This window comes from Ornithodoros turicata, chromosome 5 (assembly GCF_037126465.1).
Source record: "Ornithodoros turicata isolate Travis chromosome 5, ASM3712646v1, whole genome shotgun sequence".
NCBI lineage: Eukaryota > Metazoa > Arthropoda > Arachnida > Ixodida > Argasidae > Ornithodoros > Ornithodoros turicata.
Window position 1 is genome coordinate 24,501,982 of NC_088205.1, and position 25,898 is coordinate 24,527,879.

General features: G+C 45.8%; 1 protein-coding gene and 1 long non-coding RNA gene across 5 annotated transcripts in view; both read right to left on the minus strand.

The window, feature by feature from the left end:
- The window catches only part of LOC135394233 (ras-related and estrogen-regulated growth inhibitor-like protein), a 333,384-nt gene that overhangs the window by 253,868 nt on the left and 53,618 nt on the right, over positions 1–25,898 (minus strand). The gene's annotated exons all lie outside the window — the stretch shown is intronic.
- LOC135394232 (uncharacterized) lies at positions 11,853–19,718 on the minus strand. The gene is made up of 3 exons (XR_010422797.1): positions 16,019–19,718; positions 13,834–13,991; positions 11,853–12,548 (listed from the first exon to the last, which is right to left on the minus strand). It is a non-coding gene; the product is annotated as an uncharacterized LOC135394232 (long non-coding RNA).

Here is a 25,898-nt window from a genome sequence, read left to right on the forward strand (position 1 = left end):
GTGCGGTCCCCTAGACTCTAAGCATTTGGAATTTCGGGCGGCGGATGGAGCTGGTTGGGGCAGATTTCAGAGTTATGCAAGATCGAAGTTGAATCAGAATGGAAGCTGAAATGGAATCGGAGCAATTGGGACCCAGGTCGAAGTACGGTAAATAAATGGATAGAAATGTTGGCTCCCTCAGATTGGGAAATGACTCTCAGCGTTACGACGTCATGAGAGAGCACTGGGATGGCAGAAGCGTCAAAAACCGGTGGCACGGCACACCCACCGTGCCGTCTCCCTCACACCGTTACACAATGAGGGCGTCAGGGCAGACACTGATGAACGTGAGCATATGATGCCAGTAATACCTTAGTGGTACCACAGAAAGTTATACATGTGTAGTTGCTCGCACGATGAAGCAAAGATTACAACACCTGGATGCTCACATGTCAACGTTTTGGCCTTTAGTTACATGTCAATATTGTAGGCTTTAGTTACGTCTGTCTTCACTAATGCATCTGTTCAGTAGCTTCAAGGCGCTCGGAATCTATCACCTACCACTTGCGGACATGGAAGTCGTTTCTGAACGCAGAAAAGGACTGCGCAGTGAACTAACGCTGCAGTGTAAAATGTGCACACTAAAGGTTGTGGCTGACACTGAGGTTCCACCAAGCATCGGACAAGATCATATGGAAGTGAACATCGCTGTAGTTTTGGGAGTCCTCTCTAGTGGAACGGCATATTGAGCCGATGCTCAGTTATGTGCCGCACTAAACATGCCGTGTATGGTGACCGGAACATTCGCGAAATATCAGGACCAACTGGCGGACGGTAGCAAGCGTGCAGGACAGAGTCACGTACCGGAACTGAAGAAGTGCGGTCTGTGGAAGTGCGCGCATGTCTACTGGTACCAGATCCACGGCCAACTCCACGTATAACCAACCGGCAGTGCTGCCTCTTCGTTGTAGGTACTGGACGACATCTTTCAGAACGAGAAAAGGGTGGTATACCTTGCGCGAATTTATAACGGCTACCTCCTGCCAGAGCCTGCTGACCCTCGCTATCCTCGAAGCATGCGAATTAGAGTTCCCGATTACAGAAGGAAGTACGCCAAGCCAGAAGAATTGTAATCAGTGTGACATTAAATTAGTACGTCTGACAGGGGTATTACTTATACCGTGTAGCAGGAGCGTAGTGAAAGTGACATTACGGGACAGAGTGCACTTCAACTAAGTGACACTAAATTAGTACGTCTGACAGGGGTATAACACATGCATCGCGCGTTAGCTTCTTAGTCTTGGCTTGTGATACTTAGCCGACCGAGCGGCCGGCAGCCAAAACGCAACGATTTTGTGAAATAACCTAACGTTTCGCCAGTTTCGAGAAAAAGAAATCGAAAGATAGCAAACGTACCTGTATATTAGCTTCATATTCGGCCCTGTTCTAACATTTTACACTCACTTGGTTGAAACTTTTGAACTACATGTTGAACTCTCTCATTTTAACTCGTTCATCTGTTTGTATTTTCTGTGTGTAAGCGTCCTGGGGCAGCCAGTTGGACTTCGTGGTGAATCACATCCCCCCGTTTTTTTCTTTATCCATCACAGTAAGATTTTCCCCTAATCGATGATGGTGAGGACGGGGAAAGGGGTTGGTGTTCGTCGGTGCCTTGACGGCCGTGCATGAAGCAAACGTAGACTAGGAGTACACTATATACAAGTTTATTTACACGGGGAGATCAGTGTCCCACCCAACTGCCAAATCCTGAGTGATCGTAACAATCACATTCACATTCCGCTACACCTCGGTCCGAGGTCAGCGACAAGGTAGGTTTCGCGTTCCGCGATCTTCATCCATTATGACGAGTCTGGTTGACCTTCCGTGCGTATTCATTCCGTGCGTATTGACATTCCGTGCGAAGGTGTTGAATGATCCTCTGAAAGAGGGAATGTTCCCGGAGCACGAACCTAACGCACCCAATGGAAAGGAGGGTGAGAAGGAGCGTAAAGCGGAACGTGAGAGCTCGTGTTCTGGTCCGCACCGCCATTATTCTCGGTGTGGCTTAAGGCTGTGCATCACCACCGACGCTCTATGGGAATCCCCATACATTTTTCAACTCCCGTAGCGCCGCGAAAATTTGGTTGATCTTCGTGCAACTGCTTTTAAATGGAGAGGATGCTTAGATCTAGTGCCTGATCGAAGCACATTTTGCGTTTTAGACTAGGAAATTTTTATATCGTCGGAGAAATGTTTGGGAAAAGCTATATTTCGAGATTCCACTCGCTTACAAAATAGAGCCGCCCAAAATCGAAAATCTGGCTCGATGACGCACTAGAAAAACATATCAAGAACCACATGACGTGGTTAGGAGCGCGGATCAAGTGCGGTCCCCTAGACTCTAAGCATTTGGAATTTCGGGCGGCGGATGGAGCTGGTTGGGGCAGATTTCAGACGCGTCCATATCGTTTAGTATACAATAAGGTACAGCGGACAATTTGATGGGTAAGTGTGCAGATGTGCTTCGGCTGAGAAAAGTTATGCAAGATCGAAGTTGAATCAGAATGGAAGCTGAAATGGAATCGGAGCAATTGGGACCCAGGTCGAAGTACGGTAAATAAATGGATAGAAATGTTGGCTCCCTCAGATTGGGAAATGACTCTCAGCGTTACGACGTCATGAGAGAGCACTGGGATGGCAGAAGCGTCAAAAACCGGTGGCACGGCACACCCACCGTGCCGTCTCCCTCACACCGTTACACAATGAGGGCGTCAGGGCAGACACTGATGAACGTGAGCATATGATGCCAGTAATACCTTAGTGGTACCACAGAAAGTTATACATGTGTAGTTGCTCGCACGATGAAGCAAAGATTACAACACCTGGATGCTCACATGTCAACGTTTTGGCCTTTAGTTACATGTCAATATTGTAGGCTTTAGTTACGTCTGTCTTCACTAATGCATCTGTTCAGTAGCTTCAAGGCGCTCGGAATCTATCACCTACCACTTGCGGACATGGAAGTCGTTTCTGAACGCAGAAAAGGACTGCGCAGTGAACTAACGCTGCAGTGTAAAATGTGCACACTAAAGGTTGTGGCTGACACTGAGGTTCCACCAAGCATCGGACAAGATCATATGGAAGTGAACATCGCTGTAGTTTTGGGAGTCCTCTCTAGTGGAACGGCATATTGAGCCGATGCTCAGTTATGTGCCGCACTAAACATGCCGTGTATGGTGACCGGAACATTCGCGAAATATCAGGACCAACTGGCGGACGGTAGCAAGCGTGCAGGACAGAGTCACGTACCGGAACTGAAGAAGTGCGGTCTGTGGAAGTGCGCGCATGTCTACTGGTACCAGATCCACGGCCAACTCCACGTATAACCAACCGGCAGTGCTGCCTCTTCGTTGTAGGTACTGGACGACATCTTTCAGAACGAGAAAAGGGTGGTATACCTTGCGCGAATTTATAACGGCTACCTCCTGCCAGAGCCTGCTGACCCTCGCTATCCTCGAAGCATGCGAATTAGAGTTCCCGATTACAGAAGGAAGTACGCCAAGCCAGAAGAATTGTAATCAGTGTGCCGTGTGCCTTTTGCTAATCGAGACACTGAGGTCATGTGATGTCGGCAGCCTTGACGAGGACGACAAAGAAAGCTAGAGTGGATTTCTGGAAGTTCCTGCGCGGATAGGCAAGATGACACTCACAATGACAATTTGTTATGAAATGCTCTCACTCCGAGATCCACGAGCTGGAGGTCACTTGCAGACGAATGGGACATCAGAGACCCAGTTCACGGCATGCTGATCTGTACTTGGGCGAAGTCTGGGGCCGTGGTTAGTGACGACCAGGATGAGCACAACAGACCCGAATTATATACTCGACCAAACTGGAAACCTTCATTCGCACTTTACGTTCCAAGCAGCTGTATGGTCCACGCACACACATTTTTCTCGTCTACCCTGCTTTTCTTCCCTTTTCTTCTTCTCTTTTGCCTTTCTCCTCCTCCTCCATTAAGGATATGGGAAACGCTATGCAGCCTCTTTGCAGTTTTATTTCATTTCCGTTGACTGTGCAAGTAAATGAAGCGTTTTGCACTACCACAACGTGGTCTGAAATTTGTAAGCCCAGGGTGACAGGAAATAAAGAAAACAGGTTGCGGTTTCGTTTCGCAATTTCCGCGTAATGTCGGTAGGCTATAACATGTCCACACCAACTTGTTTCAACCGCGTCGTGTCCGACCTAGGTTTTGTGTGTTACGAGAGATTTCGTTTATTATATGCGCATGCAACGCAGAAATCACACGAAACGGCTGGTGACTAACCCTTCGCCCGACAACAACACAGCACGGGACAGTAACAGAGCAACGAAGAAGTTCAGGAGAGAGCTGGACAGCCTGTGCGCATTCAAAAGCCGCGCCACTAATTGTTCCGTCTGGCTGAGCGCGATACAAGGTATATCTAAACAGGTAGCGCAACTCCCATAGGCCCCTGTGTCTCCAGGATGACGCCATAATAGAGACGGTCAGCGCCATCCATCCGTTGGGCGGACTACTACGATTGTAAATAAATGGCGTCAGAGGTGACGTCAGCAGTATGAATAATAAGTAGTGCATAATTGGCCATGACACGTTTACGTTCGCGCACTTCGTTTGCGTTGTATTCTCTTTTCCTCACTCGTGCAACAGTACCAGACGAGAACACAGAAAAAATAAATCGTATCAGGTTTAATGAAACATATCAATACGAAAATCATATAGTTATCACATATATTGACAACTCCAAACAGAAGGGCACCGGGATATCACACTGAAACGAGGAAGGTTCACTTAAGCTCCATTTCTCACCTAGAGCAATACGCATACGCAGTGATTAGACGTTTGCATTTATTCAAAGAGTGTACATTGCAACAAAACATGACATCGTTGGTGCACAGCTAATTCCTGCAAACACTCACGCTATCATGGCCGCTCGTCCCATTAAATTTTTTTTTCGCGGGGCCAGCAACAGGGGATACATTGTATTCATCGGTTCACACGTGTTAATCTTGGCCTGCAGCTCCGAGATGTGAACGTCGCTACCTCTTTAACCCAAAAAGTGTACGAGCTCCGCATTACAATGCACGGACACACGGCACGGATACACAGATGCACGGATAAACACGCCCACTGTGACACATGCACAGGAGCTGGATACGGAAATGTACTCGGGTGGTACATGATTTCGTATATGTGCACGAGTGGGGCAACAGAAAGTTTTTTCTACATTGAAATTATGAATAACCTATTAGTACGCACACAACCCATGCGCACGTTCTAAAGTTTTTGTGTTTACGATCGTACCTCTACTGTCAACACCCAGGATCGCTCGCGCCTCATGATGGTAGCCTTGCCGATGGGTCTGATTTAGTATTTGCGCTTGTTTTCGCTACCAGTTTAGATATACCCTGCGCGATATGCGTGTTTACAGTATTGGACTTGGCATGGGTGAGCACGAGCGGTCATATGTTTGCACAAGATTTCGCTTGACCCGTCGCGCGCCAAGACAAAACAAAAACAACACAAAGAGAAGATGTTACATCAGCGGTACTGCATTTCCAAGCAAGCGCTAAAATGTTGTGAAGCGGTGACTGCGCGAACCATTTCGCTCGCTGCGCCATCCATCGACTGTAGACGACGAAGTCCCGGCAATGATGCGCCGGCTGTACGCCGAAATAAATCTTTTAAAATAAAACATTAAAAAATCCACGCTTAAAATTCCACCCTTCGAAATCCATTTTCTGAAATAAACCGTTTAAAAATACACGTCCTCAAAATAAACGCTGTTAAAATAAATCATGGTTAGGCTTAGGAAGGTAACGCTCTGTATCAAAGTAGTGATAGCCGTATGGGCGACACGATGTTCTTTTCGGCGAAACATGCTATTATGATGTTTCTTGCTGATGTTTGTATTGTTATCAATTATATAACAACTTAGGATTTCGAAATATTCAGCTTAAAAGTGATGACGACGATGCGCGTATGAATGCAGGACACGCACACTTAATCATACCTGGGTAGTAATAGCATTATTGTAATGAAATTACAGTAATGAATTACTTTTTCTGGTAATTTGTAATGTAATGCATTACTTTTGATATTAGGTAATTTGTAATGTAATTTAATTACATTTGGGCTGTAATTTTAATGACATTACTCATTACTTTTTACAAAAGAATCGAGTGTGTGTTCTGTGTTGGCACTTGGCAGAAAGACAGTTGGGGGACTAGCGGCACTATGAACGGTGACACACTCAATCGGCACGTGGCACGTCAATTCCCTTTGACGATCCAGTTGGCAGGGCACCCACAGACAAACGTTGTTAGGTCAACGGTTTGTAGCCCTGGAGAACCATTGTTTGCGGGCCCCATCCTCCTGACAATCTTCCTGTTGTCGTGATACATTGTGTCTCCTTCGTCTCTACATTGTGGAACGATACGTCATACGTGGCACACTCGGGAACATGTATGCCAATAATGTTAAAGTAATGACATTGTAATGTCCTTACCTTTTCGTAGTAATTGTAATGTAATTTTATTACGTTTCAGTTGCAGTAATGAGTAATGTAATTTAATTACATTTTAGAAGTAATTTACCCAGGTATGCTCTTGATCCTTGAGTCAGCTGAGCGCTGTGGACGGATTGCGCGGCGACGGTCATTCCCACTGGTAAAAGAAAGGCCAAGAGGCGCGCAAGCACACAAAAAGGAGAAACGCAAAATCAGAAAACATACCAAAGAATGGCCAAACTCTCCTGATAGTCGGCTCTATATTAGACTATATTGCACCGATGTCGCGCGTTACTTGCACTGCTAAAACAGAACTTCACCGAATAATACGCTCCCGGGCATCCGTCATTCCGAATTATATCAGCCCCCCTCCCCCTTTTCTAAGTTGGCAAAACTGGTCACGGAACACATACAGACAGACGACTTACTTCCGGTGTATCGAAATCCTCGTTCACAGTTATAGCCCTGGCTAGCCCCAAGCGCGAGGAGGGTACTATTTTCCGCGGCGGACGTAGAGCCGTCGGCTGTCCACAAATCAGGGACGATGGATGTTAAAAGATTTTTTTCGAAGCGTTTATTCTTCAAAGTTTATTTTTCGGAGTTTATTTCGACAGCGTGGATTTTCTCATGATTTATATTGAAGAGTTTATTTTGAAAATTTGATATTTAAGAGATTTATTTTTCAACGTTTTATTTTTACATGATTTATTTCGGCGTCATCCCGATGCGCCGCTCGGGAGCACACACCGCACGCGAAGGACCAGCCGAACATGTTGCGTGTTGCCCTGAAACGACCAGCAGAACATGCACGCTCGATCCAGTGCAACTTTTTTTGCACGAAAACGACCACCTGAATTCGCTATTAATCACCGACAGAGTGTCACATCATTTGCGAATGATATTTCATGATGAACTAGCACTGGGAACAGGGACAGAGAGAAGAAGACGACAGGACAGGTGATATTCTTTTTCTTCGTGTAACCCGATACAATACAGACGAATGACATTCGGTGCGACTGTCAATCGCTGAGAATGTCGTTCAATTTGCCGTGTGACGGGGTATTATTCATTACATCGTGCGCGAGTTCCACTGCACGCCAGAGTAGTGACGAAGAAAATAACTATTTTTAAACGTGCTGCAGTTGGCGTGATACCAAACCCTGAACGCACTTCTGCGTCGAGCTCTGGTGGCCTCAGCTGTCGTAATTGGTTCTCTTCTCGCAAGCTCATGACCACTTCCGCGGACTCCTCACTTGCGGATATGCCTGCTGTGATATCAAACCCTGATGAGTTTCGGTATTTGCGGTGCCTATTTTCTACGCGTCCATTGGCCTCTTACTGTGAAACATGCAAAGCAGGTACATATGGATACAAACTACCGTCTCTTACTTTCACCCGACATATAACCTATGAGGCAGGGTGTCGCAACCGCTTTACAGGAAGGTTTCCCCCCGTGACGCTATTCACCGGGTATCCGCATGAGCGACTTTATCTGGTGAGATGTCGGCAGAGGAGAGTGAACAGGAAAGCACGCGCGAACGAGATATCGCGGCACAAATACCAAAAGCATCCAAACGACGTCTGAAGTGACGGTCGAGAAGTTCCAGAAAAAAAAAACGCGACGGAGGACGGTGTAAATGTGTAACTCGCCCCGCGATGGATGTTCCCCTTTCGAACTTGCATTTCGAGCCTTTATTTCCTGGTTGTACTCGCATTTCTTCGTTTCACTATGCATCGAGAAGAAACGCCGTCATACAAAGGCTAGCAAGCAGTCAGCCCATTGCCTATTTATCCCCATTGTGCCCTTCCTGCGAAGTGTCTGCGACGGCGACAGTGAGACAGACGAATGTTCAAGGTAAGCGCGTATGGCCGCGTGCTCATTGACGACTGGCGTGAGACAACGGCAGACTGGCCTTGGCGGATTTAGAGAAGGCCCAGACAAGGCAAGACAGTTTGTATAGTACTAAGGAATCATCCGTCTAATCGGGGAGAAGAGGTGGGTGATGACGCCAATAAAAGGGAACGCGAGAAAATGAGGGGAGCTTTTTCCTGACTACCGGTCTCCGTTTGCGGACAGTCTGCTCGGAGGTCGGTCGACTCGAGCCTGTCATCTATGTATGTTTCTATAAGATGTTGTTTGTAAATAAACCTGTTATCGAGAATGAAAGCAGTTGTCTACGGACGTCATCAACAAGTATCGACTAGTGATCGGTGAGCAACGGGAAAGGAAGAAGAAGGACCAAGGACTATGTTTTACTGACGGCGCTGAACGCAGCGCGGCCAGGCGCCCACAGCTCCCCATAGAGCCCATAGTTTAAGATAATTCAGGCAACACTGGACATACGACCAATGAAAATTCGTCGTGATGCCTAGCAGCCAACCAATCAGCAACCTCTCAGTTTGGCTCCGCTTTCGGCCGGCCCTGGCTGCCATTGACTTCTACTGGTTTTCATACCTGGCGCCCGTTATTCCAAAATAATTAAGACATTTTTGATAGGCGAAATACATATTTATTGATGCAACGTATAAACTCAAATGCTTGACTCATATATTCACCGTGCGTACAGGACGTTTCGTTCCTTGAATAGACAGCAACCAAACCAAGTTCGAACTTGCAAAGCACACATACAGTCTACTTCTGGAGGCGAGCGGAGTCCACGAGTGCGTGCGTTTCACAGATGAGTATCTTCTTCTCATTCTGGCGATGCACCGTAGGTCACACAGTCACGGGAAATACTTTTGTCGTTACGAACACTCTCTTCTTAGTCACTGTATTTGAAAATGCGACAGCGCTCGAAAGTGTTCCTCAGGCGTCAGCTCACCAAGCATTCCAGTTCCGACCCGACAAGGAATGTCCGTAGGTTGACACTTTATCGGAGATCAGTACATGGCAAGAGTCACTATAGCTCACGAACAAACCCGCGCGTACACTTCCTCTTTGGTCGTTGTGGTCAACCGACATCGGCGAGCCGCGGAGACGCAGCGACCTTGCTTGGAGCTGCCCGGCTGGCCGACTGCCCGCGAAAAGTGAGCTGTCAGATATTTCGAAACTTTATCAACCAATCCCGGAGCGCGCATCCTCCTTTGGCCAATGGGCATCCGTCATGATGCCTGACGATGTAATACCACGTGACTGTGACGTGATTTTATTTTTCTACTGCCGCAAATGCGGGGAGCTGTGGAGGCCTGGCGCGGCTAGCAGTCGAAGTTTCTCTTCGGAAAAATTCCTTGGAGCGAGCACAGAAATACCCGGCGGCAGTGGAGTACGCGAGAAGACGTGACGTCGATCACTTGCACTCGACAAAATATGACGCCGCTCCTGTCGCCCTTGGGTGTCCGCCGACATCCCGCCCCAAAAATGGCTCGTGCGGATACCCTGTCCCATGAATACAACTGTGTGTAACAGGTGCACTCGACAACATACAACACTCCTGCCCTTTCGCTCGCACTCGAGGTATTTCCAGAGTTAACGGTATTTTGTCGTGAAAGCCGGCCGGCCGAACTTTTTATTTATTTTATTCTTCTTTTATTTATGTTTCTTTCTTTCTTTGGGGAATAGCAAGCCGAGGTCCCGTTTGGCTGACCTTTCCTCCCTTTATTTTTCTTTGTTCTAATAAATATATCCCCCACGGGCGGGGAGGGGCATACAGGAGAATCTGCTCATCGTCCTCGCCGGGACGCGAAATTCCGTAACGTAGGCTAGTTTACGCATGGGAGAATGCGCTGCACCGCTATTGGTTGGCGCTGCGGCAGCCTGAAAACCTGCGGGAGCCAGAAACGGACGCAGCCGCTACCGCGGTCAACATGGCGGCCAGTGTGTGTTTACCATGGTGTTTACTGAGTGCGAACTGAATTATTGCGACGACCAGGTGCAAGGAGCAAATAAAGTGGTAGATGAACTACTACTCGTAGTGCAGTGTTGCAGTGGTGAAAGTTCTGTGGCCAGCCTTGGTTCCGTGCGGCGTTTCGTGTTGTTTGGTGTATGTGTTTTAAGCTCGCATGGAAGTACGATCAGTAGATGCACCCAAGTGTCAGTAAACTCAACGACCGCTCAGCACGCAAGAAATTCTGAAATTCGTTGCGTTTTCTTAATTGCACTTCTCGCTTCTGGCCTCTGTTGACGCAGGTATAAGTAGAGCCACCAGGAACTTGTTGCTGTGATGGGATTCTGAATGAGGGCAAAGTATTCCGTATAGTCAAACATGAAGGGCAACTACTATTTTCATTTCGGCTGTGTCCCGTACATTTGGCGAGAGAACTGAAGTAGAATTTAAGTGTGCTGTTATTCTTGCGTCCTCAGTCGACGATGCTTGAAAGGATGTAGTCAATTTGTGCGGTTTCGCGAGCAATATTCCAAGCTTCGCACCCCCTCCAAATAAAGGGGAGTGGTGCGGAAGGTCGTCTGTGTGCATCCAAGAGCCGATATACCAATAATTACCATGCGTATGTCATGTTGATTGAAAGGGGATCTGCCTGTAATAATAAAATTCACAGCTGCCTTTAGTTGTGGTAACCTATGCAGCATGGTTCCCTTGAGCGGTCTGTTCATGTGTGAGCTTGTGACCTGAAACTGCAAGTTGTAGCACTTGTCCAGTTACCATGGGCCATTTGGTAATTTTGCGAGTGACTGTACAGCAACTGAAACTTACTTTTCTGCATCAGATAATGCAGCTTACTGTAATTTGTACATTTTTTAGCAACTTTTCTCAAAACTGCTAGTTACACATCTTGGAGTCGAATGATTATCTCATACTGCACGGGTACACACCATGTGTGCATTTTCAGATGATTTGGAAGCAAGAACCAGCAGCTCATGCAAACAAAGCTGAATGTTGTGGTTTTGCATTGATAGGTGGCAATGCACAGCAAAGTTTTCACAGGGCAGAAGCTGCAATGGATCTTTAATGTGGCATGCTGTGTTTTCACATAAGTCTGCCTCCTTTGGCATCTGTAATAGTAAGATTCAAGTGCATTTCAATGTTTTGACTGCTGCAGAATGAATGTTTCAAGTTTTGCACAGCTCACCACAATATCCACCACGTCTTATTCGTCACATAACACTCCCTCTGCTGAAAGTACAATAAATATGTATTTGGAAAGAACACAGTGGCCTCTAGGGTGTCTTAGTGTAGCAAATTCTCTGCCGTGGATTGGCATGACAGAAAATTGACAAAGCTGTTGGTGTTATGGCCTCGCATTAGGATGCTTTTGAGGCTTTTTTGAAAGAGCATCACCCACTGCTATTCATTTTGCAAGAATGCTTGCACACGCGCATGGCTTGGCTCTTTCCAACCTATCTGCCATGTCAGCATCAGCAAAGTTGTTGGTGTTACAGCCTCGTGCAGACTTACGTAGGTACTCAAAATAGAGTATACTTTTTTGCTGTATTTTGATACTCTACGCAATACAGAAACTGTTCCTATTCATATTCTCAGGTGAATCCCCATGGGATTAGGTACAAGATAATCCCAGCATTTATTTCCTTAGTCACCAAAGCAATAAACACGCTTCAGAAGTTGAAAAACCCAAGCTGCCATACAGGAGGGGTTACAAAGTTTTGGGTCAGAATATATCACCAAAGTTTACTTGAGCTCACCAAAATGACACAAAGACCTTGGAAATAAACATTGTGCTTAAGTATGGCAGATGAAGTTTATTCCTTTCAGTTGTACGGCCACATCAGCCAGAATAGGCGTTTCACTTGCTGCTAATGGTAAAGTACTTTAAATAGTACCTTAAATACTTGGGTATTTAGTGCTTTACTCAAATTACTTTCAGTTTTGAGAGTATTTTGTACTCTATTTTAAATGCTTTTTATGCTGCATATTTAGCATCTTATACTTTTGCGCATTATTTTGTACATGTCGGGCCTCGCATTAAGATTCTTTTTCGAAAGAGCATCACCCACTGCTGTTCATTTTGCAAGAATGCTTGCACACATGCTCTGTAGCAGTCCTGGAGCAATGCTTGGAGCTCTTCCTTCGCTTTTTCCAAACCATCTGCAGTGTCAGCATACACAATCTGAAATGGATCATCACATTGTAAATGGCATTTGACGGTAACATAAAAAATTTTATATGGCAAAGCAACTGTACAAGAGAAATGTACGAGAGTCTTTTTTTCTTCCTTTTTTGGAAAAGCATTGCTTTACTTTGTTTACTTTTTCTTTTGCTCCTGTCGCTCTGCTGATCCACTCAAATAGGAGTAGCAACGCATAATGTAAAACCCCCGAGACTAGGGAGCACGAAGGGACAGACGCAACACAAAGTCTCGACTTCGACTTCGTATTGTGTCTGTCCCTTCGTGTTCCCTAGTCTCGGGGGTTTTACAGTATATGCATCATCTTCAACAGCTCGCTTGCTTCCTAGTCATGTTTTCATTGTCAGGAGTAGGAAGTTGGACTTGTGTCTATGAATTTGTTGTTGGAAAAAGAGTGCATACGCAAAAACGCACTACACACTACTCTTGCAGTGTATGCTGCCATATTGGCTCCTGTTCAATTGCAATGGTGGAACGAACAGGCTCTACCACAATTTCGCAGTTTCAGACAAGCGTATCGCAACAGCCTTTTTGAAACTACTGTAGGATGCCTGTTTCTTCGGTCATCATTACCAATGGCAGCCGCAACTGTGAGTTGGCGACAGGCATGCACCACTGCAACTAGAAGCACTGTTGTGGGTCTTAGACTGAGCTGCAGACCTTGACACAATTAGAAAATAGGGTGGCACGAATAGTGATTTTCAAGTTGAAATCAAATACAAATTGAATATGAATATTTTTAAATCGAAATGAACGAATAATCAAGCCATAAAATGGGTCACGCAAGCCCTGACTGTACAGCATTTTTGTCGTTTCCTAAAACATTTATGGTTTTTCTAATTGACAGACCAAAGTGGGATTGAACAGCCATCAGCTTTAATGGTAGACCTTTCCTGATAGAGGTCTTCACATCTGTATCTGAGTAGTGCAGATCGTGAATTTGAAGTTAAAGCGAAACACAAAATTGAGAATGGAGGACTACCAAATAGAGGGTGGTATCTTTACACGAATAACCCAGACAAAATAGAAAGTAGCATGGCAAATGTCAGCATTGGAATTGGGATGCAATTTGGCCAATTTTTAATGGCCCTGGGGAGCTGTTAGCCCTGTCATAAATGTGATTTTTGTGTGCTTCCAGACATCTTAATACAACTTTGACCAGCTTAGCTAGTATAATCGGTGACGCGTAGGAATGAGCCCGAGCTCACTGCTACACACAAACATGGTTGTAGTCACACTTTCTCAACAAATCATTTGAAATGCTAACATCAGCTCCCTCCGCTGTTCTGGGCGGACATTCTTCGTAGATTTTAGCCAGTGCCACTCTGGCTGAGCCACATGGAGGTGGCAAAGTACCTGGCTCACTTTTGGCCAGATGCTATGAAGAGCTGGTTTTTCAGCAACTGTCATGAAGGGTTGAGGCGCCTACAAATAAGTAAAATCACGTTGAAACAACGGAAAAATAAACAGGCTCTTCATGCAGAAACTAAGAAGACAGTGGTGTTACATATTTACTAGTATGATCACCACTAGCTGGCGGAGGTACAAAGTCTTAAAGGAGGCAATATTACCTTGAATCAATGTACAGAGACGGAGGTCAACAGATGCAGACAGGAGTCCTGTCTCCCTCTAAGTCTCTTCTCCGTCTCTGCACATCCCAAACTTAGGGTAATATTGCCTCCTCCAAGGCTACACTGACTCGCTTGCACTCTATCTTTATGTCCTGGTTCATTCCATGTCCCAGATGTTGCGCTAGACTGTCCCTGACTTCTTTCAAATAAATTGTGGTTGATTGTTCCCATGCAGCCAATGCTCTCCCGCTTGTAAAAAGAAAATTGCTTTGTGGCCGCTTCTTGAAGATTTGCGAAGGGACATGTGACCTACGTATTGAAAAAAAAAAATTCTAACAAAATAGCTTTTTTTTTTTTTTTTTTTGCAAATTCTAACCAGATCTCTTCTGAGTGATGACAAAGCGTAACACTTTCGTGCCATATGTACTGAAGGTTGATCGACACTTTGTGATCGGTGGCTGATCGATAGTTTATGCCGTGAGAAAAATAAAATTCAAAACTTCATTGAATTTTTATGGAACTCCGCAGTTTTTTTCAGAGCCACTCAAACTGTTCAGCACTCTTGCCTAGGAGGCACAGAACATGCTAGAAATATTTTGAGGTGCGTTTATTTGGAAAAGTATGTGAGAAAAAAAAAGGAAGTTCTAATATATTGCATTTTGCCACTTAGTCAGCCATCAAATTGCACAATGAGGTGGTTCGGATAAAATATGAGACAATTGCATTTCATGGTACACACCTTGATTATTTTTTCCACAACGTTTCATAAAAGGACTACTTTTGCAGTGAAAGAATTTTAGAACTTGACCACCGTCACACACATCCGGCGTTACCCCGCAAGGCTGCTTCAGCCCACAACGCATCGTCGCTGTTTCCTCCAAACACACTGGAGCACCATTCCCCGATTTGCGTTCTTCAGAAACAACTTGTAGAAATTAACCTTCAAACTTCAGGTTCTCACGAGAACAGCCTACACTTAGGTGACATTGGACACTGGCGAGCCATTGAATGACCATAATCAGTTTAAGCGATGACGGACACGATGCTTACTAACACGACTCTACGGTGCAAGGCAATAATGTGTGTGAAATAAACAGGGAAAGCACAACAACTTAACTCTTTCAGCTACCACAAAAGAAAAAATAACTGAAGCCTCGAACTGTCGAACTGAAGTAATTGAGGGGTCAGGCCCCGCCAAGCTACAGTGTCGTAGCTTTTTGCCTGTACCCCCTAAACCTTTGGTAAAAATAAAAATTATGATATGACGAGCCAGCTCAGCAGGCTGGTGTCGCCTCCAGTTGAAGTGAGCTAGATATAATAGGTGAAGACCCATCGTTGCTGAAGTATATCCTGGTCTCCAGTGCTCCTTGTGCACTGTGCTGCCGCAGAAGGCCATTCTTGTGAGTACCTCAAGCGTGGGAAGTTAATTTGTACCAAATGTTTTTGCAGGCAACGTAAATCTGTTTGGGTTGCTCCCGTGGGCGTTTGGCAGCATACTTGGGGTGAAGGAGCAAGGCAATGCCGCATGAGTGTGGGGATGGTCAAGTCCGTTATTTCTTTTTTTTTTCTTTCTTTTTTTTGCTGCAGATGATGAACCTTTGTACAATGGACATACTTCCAAATGAAATTTATATCATATTTTTATCGGAACCACATCAGTGTGCAATTAACGGATGCGATAAAAAGCAACATTTCACAAATTCATAATTTTTTTCTAGTAATCTTCCAAGTCGGTGTACCTCAAATTATTTTTAACACATTCTGTGCTTCCTATTCAACATCGCTAACCATGATATGTAGCATTATTTCATACTAGGTTTAAAAATATGTTAACCACTAAAACAACTTAACATAAACTAAAATAAGCATGGCAGGGGTTACCATCTTGTCTGTATAAACAAGTCTTTTCCTTCAGCTTCTGAATGGCCTCTCTGTCATCGCCATATGCATCCTTTCACCACTGTTCATACCAGTGATACACTGTTCTCTGTGTTGGGTTAGCAGCTGGACTTGCAAGCAGTTCATGGGCATTGTTTTACATCTCCAGCTTAGTTTCATGAAGGCGTATGGCCTCGAACACAGCCATGCCTCGAAGGAAGCAACCTGGTTGTGACAACAAAGATGAACAAATGAACAACAAATAGCATGTCGTATGTTAGCTATGTAACATGAGAGTGCACTGTCTTGCAATAAGATCAACAAATATACCTCATGAGAACCTGAACTCCTTGTTGAGCAAGTTATACACATTTAAGATTGCATATTGCGAATCTAGTCTTGTTCCATGATTTTTCTATCTGAATTTTTGTACTAGTGTCCGGCATAATATGGGCTAAGATGACTATATATGCACCTCAAGACCCCTAATCATCAACCAGCATCATACCTAAACCCCTACCCTATGAGATATTGCTTTCAGGAGGTGGGTAAGCAGTGAACAGATTGAAACAGCAGAACTACCTGAAAGTGCAAAGAACTCACCGTTCAGATCTCTTCACCGTGTTAATAATCCGCGAGGTAGATGTACGTTTAGTGCAGTCATCCAGCCATCGTTGGGCGTCGTCCATAACAATTTAGAAAGAAGGACATTCGTAACATACGTTGAATTTGAAGATGCTTCGTCCTCAACACAAATGATGCGTACTGACACTGCTTCCAATCGGAACATGTCCCAATTATATCTTGTTTTCAACCCTTTTACGTGACAATATTTACAATATTTTCCTGGCAATGTTTGTGGCACAAATCATTAATGTGGAAGAATTAATCGAAGTAAATTAAACTGACCACAAAGTGTCACGAACGGAGTGTGCAGATAGTGCGGTGGGTCCGGATAGCGTTTAGGATTAGCTGGTGTAGCAACAGCTGTTATATGGCAATTCACATTATTGCTCTAGGCATTCTAGCATGGCGGATAGCTTGCAAATGCTTGCCAAGACGACGCAATGCTGATTTGCCGTGATAGTTTGGTCTTGCAAGTATACTGGAGGAACGGAGCTTTTGTGACTTTTCGGTATTCATGAATACTGGAACATTCTATTACTGAAGATTTCTACACTTATTGCACCTCACACAATGCCGTCGCATATATTCTACCCCGCATAATTCGTTTGCAGTGTGAAATGTTTCGCATGTTTCTTGAGAGAGCCTGTCTCACTCCTGCAGGTTGCGTCACTGACCTGTCCATGATGATGGAGTCGTGGTGATGCATGTTCCAACGCTTGAGACTACGTATAGGCGTATAGGTACATATAAGGAAGAAAACTGCCCTGGTACCCCTCATGTACTCTGAATGTGTATTGTACAATTTGTGCTAGTGTGTACCCAACAACTAGTTTATTTGGTGATTATGATTGGGGAGTTTCATCACCAGGGGCGATACTCAAACCCGTTGACTGTGGTGGTGTGGTAAAATATCATAATGAGTCACCTAACAGTGAGTACTGAAGTCCTATGATGCCAAAATAGGTCAGAAATGCTTTGAATGCAGAACTTTGGTGTGCTGTATGTGGCCATGGACCAAGAAATATTGACAATGTGATGGGGGCGAGAGTTCGGCTGATTAAGAGATCCTGAAAGGGTGGTTCGGGAAGGTTTCTGGTGTGAGCACTGAAGAAGTATGTGCTAGTGTGGACCTAGTGTGCGAAGAGTAGCGACACACCATTCAGTAGTCTTGCTTGGACGATACAGGAAAATGCAGGTTTCGCTCCAGCAAGGGAGTTTAGCTAGTTTTTTTTTTTAACAACACAGAGGAACATTCGTGGTCAGAAAGGGAGAAGGGTGTATACCACGGTAATGTGGGGAGTCTGAGCAGATGACGGACGGACAATCGGATCAGGCACATTCTCTGGGTTTGGTATCTTTCGACTTATCCCCTTATTGCATAAAGAGGTTCAATTATTCATGTTTGGTAAGATGAACGAGGTTTCAAGCTTAAATAGGAAAAACGTGTGTGGGAGGAAGAGTGTAATGTTGCTTTCATAATAATACTCCAAAACTTTCAAAAGAGGTTAATTGAGTAACAAGTTATTTTGCCATATAATCACCAATAATTTAAAAATAATAACATAAAATAAAGTGCTCATGACTTCCAAGCACCAGAACTAAATTAAAATGCCTGTATTAAGTGCCAGCAGAGTCTGTTACTGTAGACTGAGACTTGCCAATCAAAGGCACACACGGCACACTGAGTCTTGCCAATTTCTACAGGCACCATGTGTCAAGGAAGTAGAAATATAAATTTAACTTCTAGCAAATCCAGTGGACTACAAATTAGTCCATAGGGTGTGACCGCTTTGGTGTTAGGCATTAACCATGAGCATTAACGTTACCAGGGTTTTTTCCAAGTGGAGCAAGAGTGCAACCCCTCGAACACCCCTTTTTCTGGAGACGGACATTGGGCGTTCAGAGGTTCCTATCATGGCATCTGAGAATAAACATTACAACCTATGACTAAAGAGTGCACCATTTTTACAAGCGATCTTGGAGTTCCATGTTCATGGCCCCCTCTCGGTACGCCCATGACCATGGGGTACCACTTCCTTCCCGAGTGGACTGCAGTTTGCTGACGTGATGGTAGCCAGAAAATATTTCAGGAGGGCAGTTTCTATGGGGACTTTACATGGGGGAGGAGGATCCCCCTCCGTTTTCCTCTCCCAAATGCACTACCATGGGCATGATTTGAGGGGGGTCGACCCCTAAACCATCCCCTGGACGACAGTATAGGCGCGTGCCACAGCAACAACCATTTGTCATAGTATATCTGCATTTAGAGAGAGCACTGTGTTACAGAGCTGGAAGAACGGTAAGTGGATCTATAAGGGAAATATGTCCACGACTTTAAGACGTAACGTAAGAGCATGCACTGGTAGAATGATTGCAGAAGGATATGTTTGAATAGCCATTTGTGTCACGCATTTGTACATGTGATCTTATTTGACACTGCTTTTGTCTTCTTCAAAGTAAAAAAGACCACTGCATGACACTTGCATGACTTGCATGACTGCAAGATCCTCTCAGACGCAAGAATAACAGAACGCTTAAATTATCTCAGCAAATGTATGAAACACAGCTGAAATGTGTTTGCACAACGTGCGGTAATAACGGTAGCCACAAGCGAGAAGCGCAATTATGAAAACAAAACGAATTTGAGGCTTCTACTGCGTGCGTCTTGAGTGGCCGTCGAGTTTATGTAGACTTAGGTGCAGCCAAGCAATACTGAATTCTTCCACCGTACTTGTGCAACGGCTTATGTCAAACACACACACACACACACGCCAAACAACACGGAACGCCGCACGGAACGAGGGCTGACCACAAAACTTCCACAATTGCAACACTGTACTAGGAGATCACACTTTTCACTATTCATCTCTCGCTTTCTTTGCTCCTTGCACCTTCCCTTCTCAATACTTCAGTTCCTATTGCAGTGTGTAAACAAGTACTCGCAGCCACGCTGGCGGCGATGGCAACTCTCCATCCGTTTCTGGCCGCCGCAGGTTTTCATGCTGCCGCGGTGCCAACCAATAGGCGTGCGCGCATTCTCCTATGCGTAAACTAGCCTACGTTACGGAATTTCGCCGCCGGGACGGTCAGGTGTCAACGTCCTCTTCCGCACCTCCTTCTCACGTGTTCCCTGCACCGGGACTCAAATAGCGCGCTGTGTAAGTTGGTCATATCCTGCGCACCTCCGCGGTTTTCCTCTCTCTCCTATTACCCGTGAAGTGATATCCTTCGGCCCTTCTCCCAAATATGCGGGTAACATTTCAAGGTTGAGGCGCACGTGGTTTCTTCTGTACACCCTTACCGGTCTACGAATACCCCCTTATTTCTGCCTTGTGAGTGGACACACATTTTGTTGCGTGGTTTCTCGAAATTTTACTCACTCTCTCCCCTCCGCAGAGACAAACTGCCGTATACCGTGTGTCAGCCAGGAGGCCTGGCTCCAAGGGAACACCCTCGTGTTGTCACAATGTCGTCACACTGACGTCGCGCGTACGTCTCCTCTCTGCGAGAGAATTTCAAACCATGTGGAGATGTCAATGTTTTATAATGCCGCTAATAAACTGTGTCTCTCAAGCCAGCGAAAAATGGAGCGGGGTTCCGGTAAATTGGGGAACGCACTACCCGTGAAAAAAAAGAAAAGAAGAAAGGGTAAATTGATGCTTGGAGGGCGAATTCTCCCTTTAATAAAGTGGTGAGGTTCGACCATTACTCGTGTTGGCTATATGCGTTGTCTTTTCTTGCGCTGTTCCTTTCTTCGACGACAAACTTTAGCGAACTAATAAACCTGGACGAAGACGGTAGAAGGCCTTTCATAACTTGTTACATGAAATACCCTCATTAGTTATGCGGGTGTAACAAACATTCTTTCGCAATACTGACTGCTGTCATATCTCTCAGTGCTCAAGAGCTCACATATATCTTCGTCTGTGTGCGTCGTTTCGGGGTATACTTCGAAGATTGCATCCGAGTTTCCCCGTAAGTCTGTCGGCCTACGTGTAGGTATTCGTTTCTTAGGTGCGCTGTCTAGAAGACCAAATATCAACGGCAACCCGTTTGAAGTACGTTCTGTGCTCGTGTGTTCATGATGCCGATATGTTTACTCTCGAACAATGTTTACTCTCCAACATTGCAGCCTACCCCTCTGGTGGCTTCGTATGGAACGCTGTATTCCTTTGCAGGCAATATCGTGTGTATACCTGCGTCTCATCCTTCGAAAGACTTTGAAGTGCATGAAGCCCTCGCTATAACGAAATCAACACAGCCGGGGGGAAAATCTATATATAAATGGCAATTCGCTAAAAGCCAAGTGTCGCAAAATGAGTGACGTATTAACGGAAGCGCGGAAACATCGCGAGACTTTTTAAAAAAAGTATTCAAGCAAACGAACAAACCTTAGCGGTGAGCCCCGTGGTATCGCTATAATTTATATGGACAAAGAAAGAGAGAGGAAAAAGTAAACCCAGTCTCACGGGCTTTCATCGGCTCGCCCGTCGCTGTAAGCGGACTGAGCTGGCAGGACATCTCGAAGAATCGGTTCCGAAACGCATGCATTTCCGTCGAGACAGCGTGACGGTTCGAATAAAGCAAAATTCAAAAAATAATAATAATAAAAAGCGCAGTCGTTGTAAGAGGGGGGATATGTTTATTAGAACAAAGGAAAATAAGGGGGAAGGTCAGCCAAACGGGACGTCGGTTTGCTATTCCAAAAAGAAAAAGAAAGAGAAGAAAAATAAATAGAAGAAGAATTAAATAAATAAAAAAGAAAAGAATTAGGAAATATAGGATAAACTAACAAACGGTGAAGGAAGGATGAGATAGATTAAAGACAAAGATGGCAACAAAAAAAAAGATGACTAACAAATGGTGAAAGAAGGATGAGATGGATTACAATAAAAGGTGACTTAATGTGACCTGAGGTTAATGCGTTGAGGGTTTACAGCACTTCCCATTGTGGCTCTCGTCCTTTGCATGTTGCCCATTTTCCGTCGTCCATTAGGACGGAATGTACCATGACACTTGTACTCCCTACAGATGGGCACACTTAGTGCCTTGCCTTTAGTGAGGTTTGTGTTCAGGTAGTTTCGGTAGAAGTGAAGCTAGTGTTGAGGTTGAGTACACGAGGCTTGTGTGTTTGTCCGTTTGTATGTTCCAGCCTCAGAACAATTACTTTCGATCGCGGCCTGAAGGCGTTTTACCGATAATGTATGAGCATTCGGAAACAGCATTTGGTTGGTAAGTCAATTAAAAAAAGAAAACAGCAAACGAGATTTGCTCTGAAGCGCTTTGTATCTTTTGTAGAGCGGCGTCAGTTTTGTAGAGCGACGGTATCAGTAGGGTACGAACTGAACATACGAGATAGAATGAGAAGCAAAGTGTTCCTGGAGTAGCCAGTCCCGAGTACAACAAGAACCACTTTATTTTTAAGACGATGAATTGAGAGTTTCATCGCAGGGGCGATACTCTACCCCATTGCTGATGGTGATGTGGGTGACGAAATAATGAGCCCATTAGCAATAAGGATAGAAGTCCTGCGCTGTAAAAAAATGTCAAAAGAGCTTTGAGGGCACAGCGTTGGTGAGCTGGATTTTGCCAGGGACCAAGCAATTTTGAGAGAGAAAGGGAGGGGGGTGCGACAGTCCAGCTGATTAAGAGACCCGGATCGTGCGGTTTGTGAAGGTTGGTTTTGTGGGCAATGAAGAAGTATACACTCTACATCTTCTAGAGCACCGCAGTGACAGCATCGGGCATCAGCAACCTGTCGCTCCGCTCTCACGATTACGAGACGTGCGACCATTTCTCGATGACGACGGCATCTTACGAGTAGGCGGACGAATGCACGCAAGTCAACTGTCCTTCTCGGAAAGACACCGAGCCATATCCCTCCACACACATATTACAGCGAGCTTCTCATCCGGACAGCTTATAAACAGGTCTTTCACTCGGGAGTCAGAGATGCCCTCGTACAGATGAGAGAGCGGTTTTGGCTAATCCGTGCGCGCCAACAAATGAAGAGCGGCACAGGTAACTGTACTATTTGTAAGAAAAAAGGCTCATGACGCATGGTTCAGAGGGATGCTCCACTTCCCGCTACACGTGTAACCATGTCACATGTCACGTGTCATGACACGTGTAACCATGTCACAACCGGAGCCCCAAACTCGCCAACATCAGTCAGCTGATGCGGGCGAGTTTGGGGCTCCGGTTGTGTTGACCGAAACCCAGTACTGACGGAAACATATACGGGCTGAAACTCGGATGGTCCGTATTGGCAGGTTGGGCCCCGCAGGACCCTCGCTACAATGACTAACCTTTGCGCAAATACAAGGGTGTCAAATACTCGAGGAAACGGCGACATCCGGGAACCGTGACGTGGCCTTAGACCAGCTGAAAGCTGGCTCCTTCCCAAGTTTACCAGGGATTTACATTGAAGCGTAACCCTTCCGGGCCATCTCTTGCAAATCCTAAGGGATAAGCGTACTCAAGGTTGCGGGCGGTCTTAAATCCGTCCGAGATACCGTTCTGCCGGATAGGCCGTAACGTCACCTTATCAACCTGATATCCGCGTGATCGAGGAGAGCGGTATATCAAGTAATAACAGCGCACATGGTTATGCCTACCGCGGCGAACCGCGTGACATCAAAATGCGCCGTTCTTGGCGTGCCATGCATGGTTACAACAATATCGAATTAGAATTGTCATGGTGCGGCCTGGAGGTTCTGGAGTGTGACAATTCTGCGGACGAGGGCACTGCTAAAGTACCTCAAACCCTGTCAACGGCCTTGCAAGGTCCGGATAGCTGTCTGCCGGTGACCACGGACAGGGAGCGAGCAGAGTTCGTCGGGTACCGAACACGTCAAGGACTGCAACAGTATGGTCTACTAAGAATTAAAAATTAAAAATTTCCAAAAACAAGCCAGAGCCTAATTAGGTAAAAGGCCGGAGAAAACTCAAACCTACCGTGGCTCTCATGCGGGCGACCGAACGAGAGGGCTCTGGAACACTGGGCGTAACCCGCACATTCTGCCAACACGAGTAACGAGGCCAGCGAACACACTAGAATTTGGGTAAGATAACGGGGCGACTCTGCTGCACCAGGCAGGTTGAGCTAACTGCCCCCCGAGGCAGCAGCACAGGGCTGCTTCCGTCTCGAAAAGAACGAACACACAAAACAACGAAAAAAAAAAGACAGAGGTGACGCTAAGACATTGTGCAAGGTACGACCACTGCTATAGAGACAAGAGCTCCTTCCAGCCTCCCGAAAAGAAGTGCCAAATCACAAAGTCACAAACATGCCTCGCACCCCCACCAGCAGAAAACGGGAAAGGCCCCACGTTGGGCGCCAAATTGTGGGAACCTTCGTTCACCACGACCGGAGCCCCAAACTCGCCCGCATCAGCCGCGCATGGGAAAAACCACAAGGGAGGCTTACTCACAACAGACCTGGTTTATTCCGTGCCATGCTGCAGACCAGGCTCCCAAAAGAGCTGCCTGAGATCAAGCTCAAGCTCTTGCTGCCATTCTGTCTCCCCCTGTAATACTAGCGTAACGGAACTAGCGCCCCCACATCGTGCAATCAAATCTGCCATAAGAAAGACGTCATTTTTGTTTTTCTAAATGATCTGGGGTAGCCGGCTCTCGTAATGAGTGCCTATTTCTCCAATTGTTTCTCAACTCAACTCAAACACGTCATCCGGAAATGTGGTCGACCTCGTTAAAATGCAGACGCTACTCACCGAGGTGGAGGCAAAACCTAACTCCCGTCCCATCACATACGTCTATGCTGAGGATTCCGAACCTATTCCTTTAACCCCGCGGACATCATCAATGGGAGACGTCTAACTCCATGCAATGAGAATCAAACCAGCTCTTCCACCCTACTGGATGCCTCCCGAGCAACGCAGTTATGCAGGCATACATTAGTGAAGCCAAAATCTTCATTTTATTTTTTCCTTAAAACCAACCAACCAACTAACCAACATGAACTCAACGCCAAGAACATCTGCGACTGCTCTGGAATAGGTGGCACAAAGAGTACCTTACTAAACTACGTAGACGGGTAGAAATCCAGCGAACCGGTAGGGATAAGTATGAAGGGAGTTGCCTCAGGACGAGAGTCGCCGATATTTCGAACAGAGACTGTTCTTCTTCTGGGCACCGTCCTCGTCATTGACGTGGTATTTAAAGGGTTAGGTATGACGTACTCAACACTCAAATCGACACTGACACTCAAAATCGATGAGGGGGTCCAACATCAAGGTCGGAGTCATCGTACTAATTCAAGAACCAAACCGAACTAGATTACAATGGCGAATGGGGGTAGTACAGGAAGTCTAACCCCGGTTCCGATGGAAGAATTCGATCGTGTCTTCTCAGGACCTCAGGTCGCACTATGTTGAGACGACCTGTACAACATCTTAACAGTATCGAGCCATCAGCGCCCCAAGATGACCCCGCACCTTCGCAGGTGGCCAGATGTGAAGTATATCTCCTGTTGCAACAACGATGAAGAATGACTAATCACTTCCTCGCGTGATGAGTCACCTCAAGTTCACAGTTCATTCTCTTTTCTGTGTTAAAGCAGCATTAAACGTCTCCTGTTTATGCTCTGCGCTCCTTAGGCTTTAAATGTATCAGGAAAACATCAGGCGTTGAAGGCGAGAACAGTTGACAGAACACTACGTCATGTGAATACACTTTATTTCGGGTTGAGTGAAATCTGCGCCATCCTGTTCGCGATGTTTGGGAACAAGGCTTTGGCAGTTTCAAGGGAACACCGTAAACTGTCTTATTGCCCTTAGTTCTTAACCCCAGTTTCGTCGCAAAGGCCGTCTGGCTGACCGTCTGACAAGGAGTTAATGACCATATGCAGTTAAGGCCGTAACCTTTAAAGAGGTGGTCGTATCCGGAAACCGATCTATGAAACCATTAGCGCTATGCGCGGCATCAGCCGATATCTACTTGGCTAACGTTTTCGTCGGAAAAGTGCTTAGATATAACTAAAATAATTTTAGAGATCAGCGCTGCTTCCGCGGCTGCAGAAACTCCGTCGGCGTGACGTCACACCCTAAGCGGATGAGTGAGTGGGCGGTGCTCAGAGGAGGAAAGGCGCCGTCCAGACGCCCAGTAACTCTACGAAGCGCCCGCTCGGCCGCGCCATTCTTTTTCTCAAGGTCCCGCCCTCATTCGTTCATAGGGAGTGACGTTTCCTCTTTCTTCCAGAGAGGGAATTCCGGCATACTCTCAACATCCGGCGTCT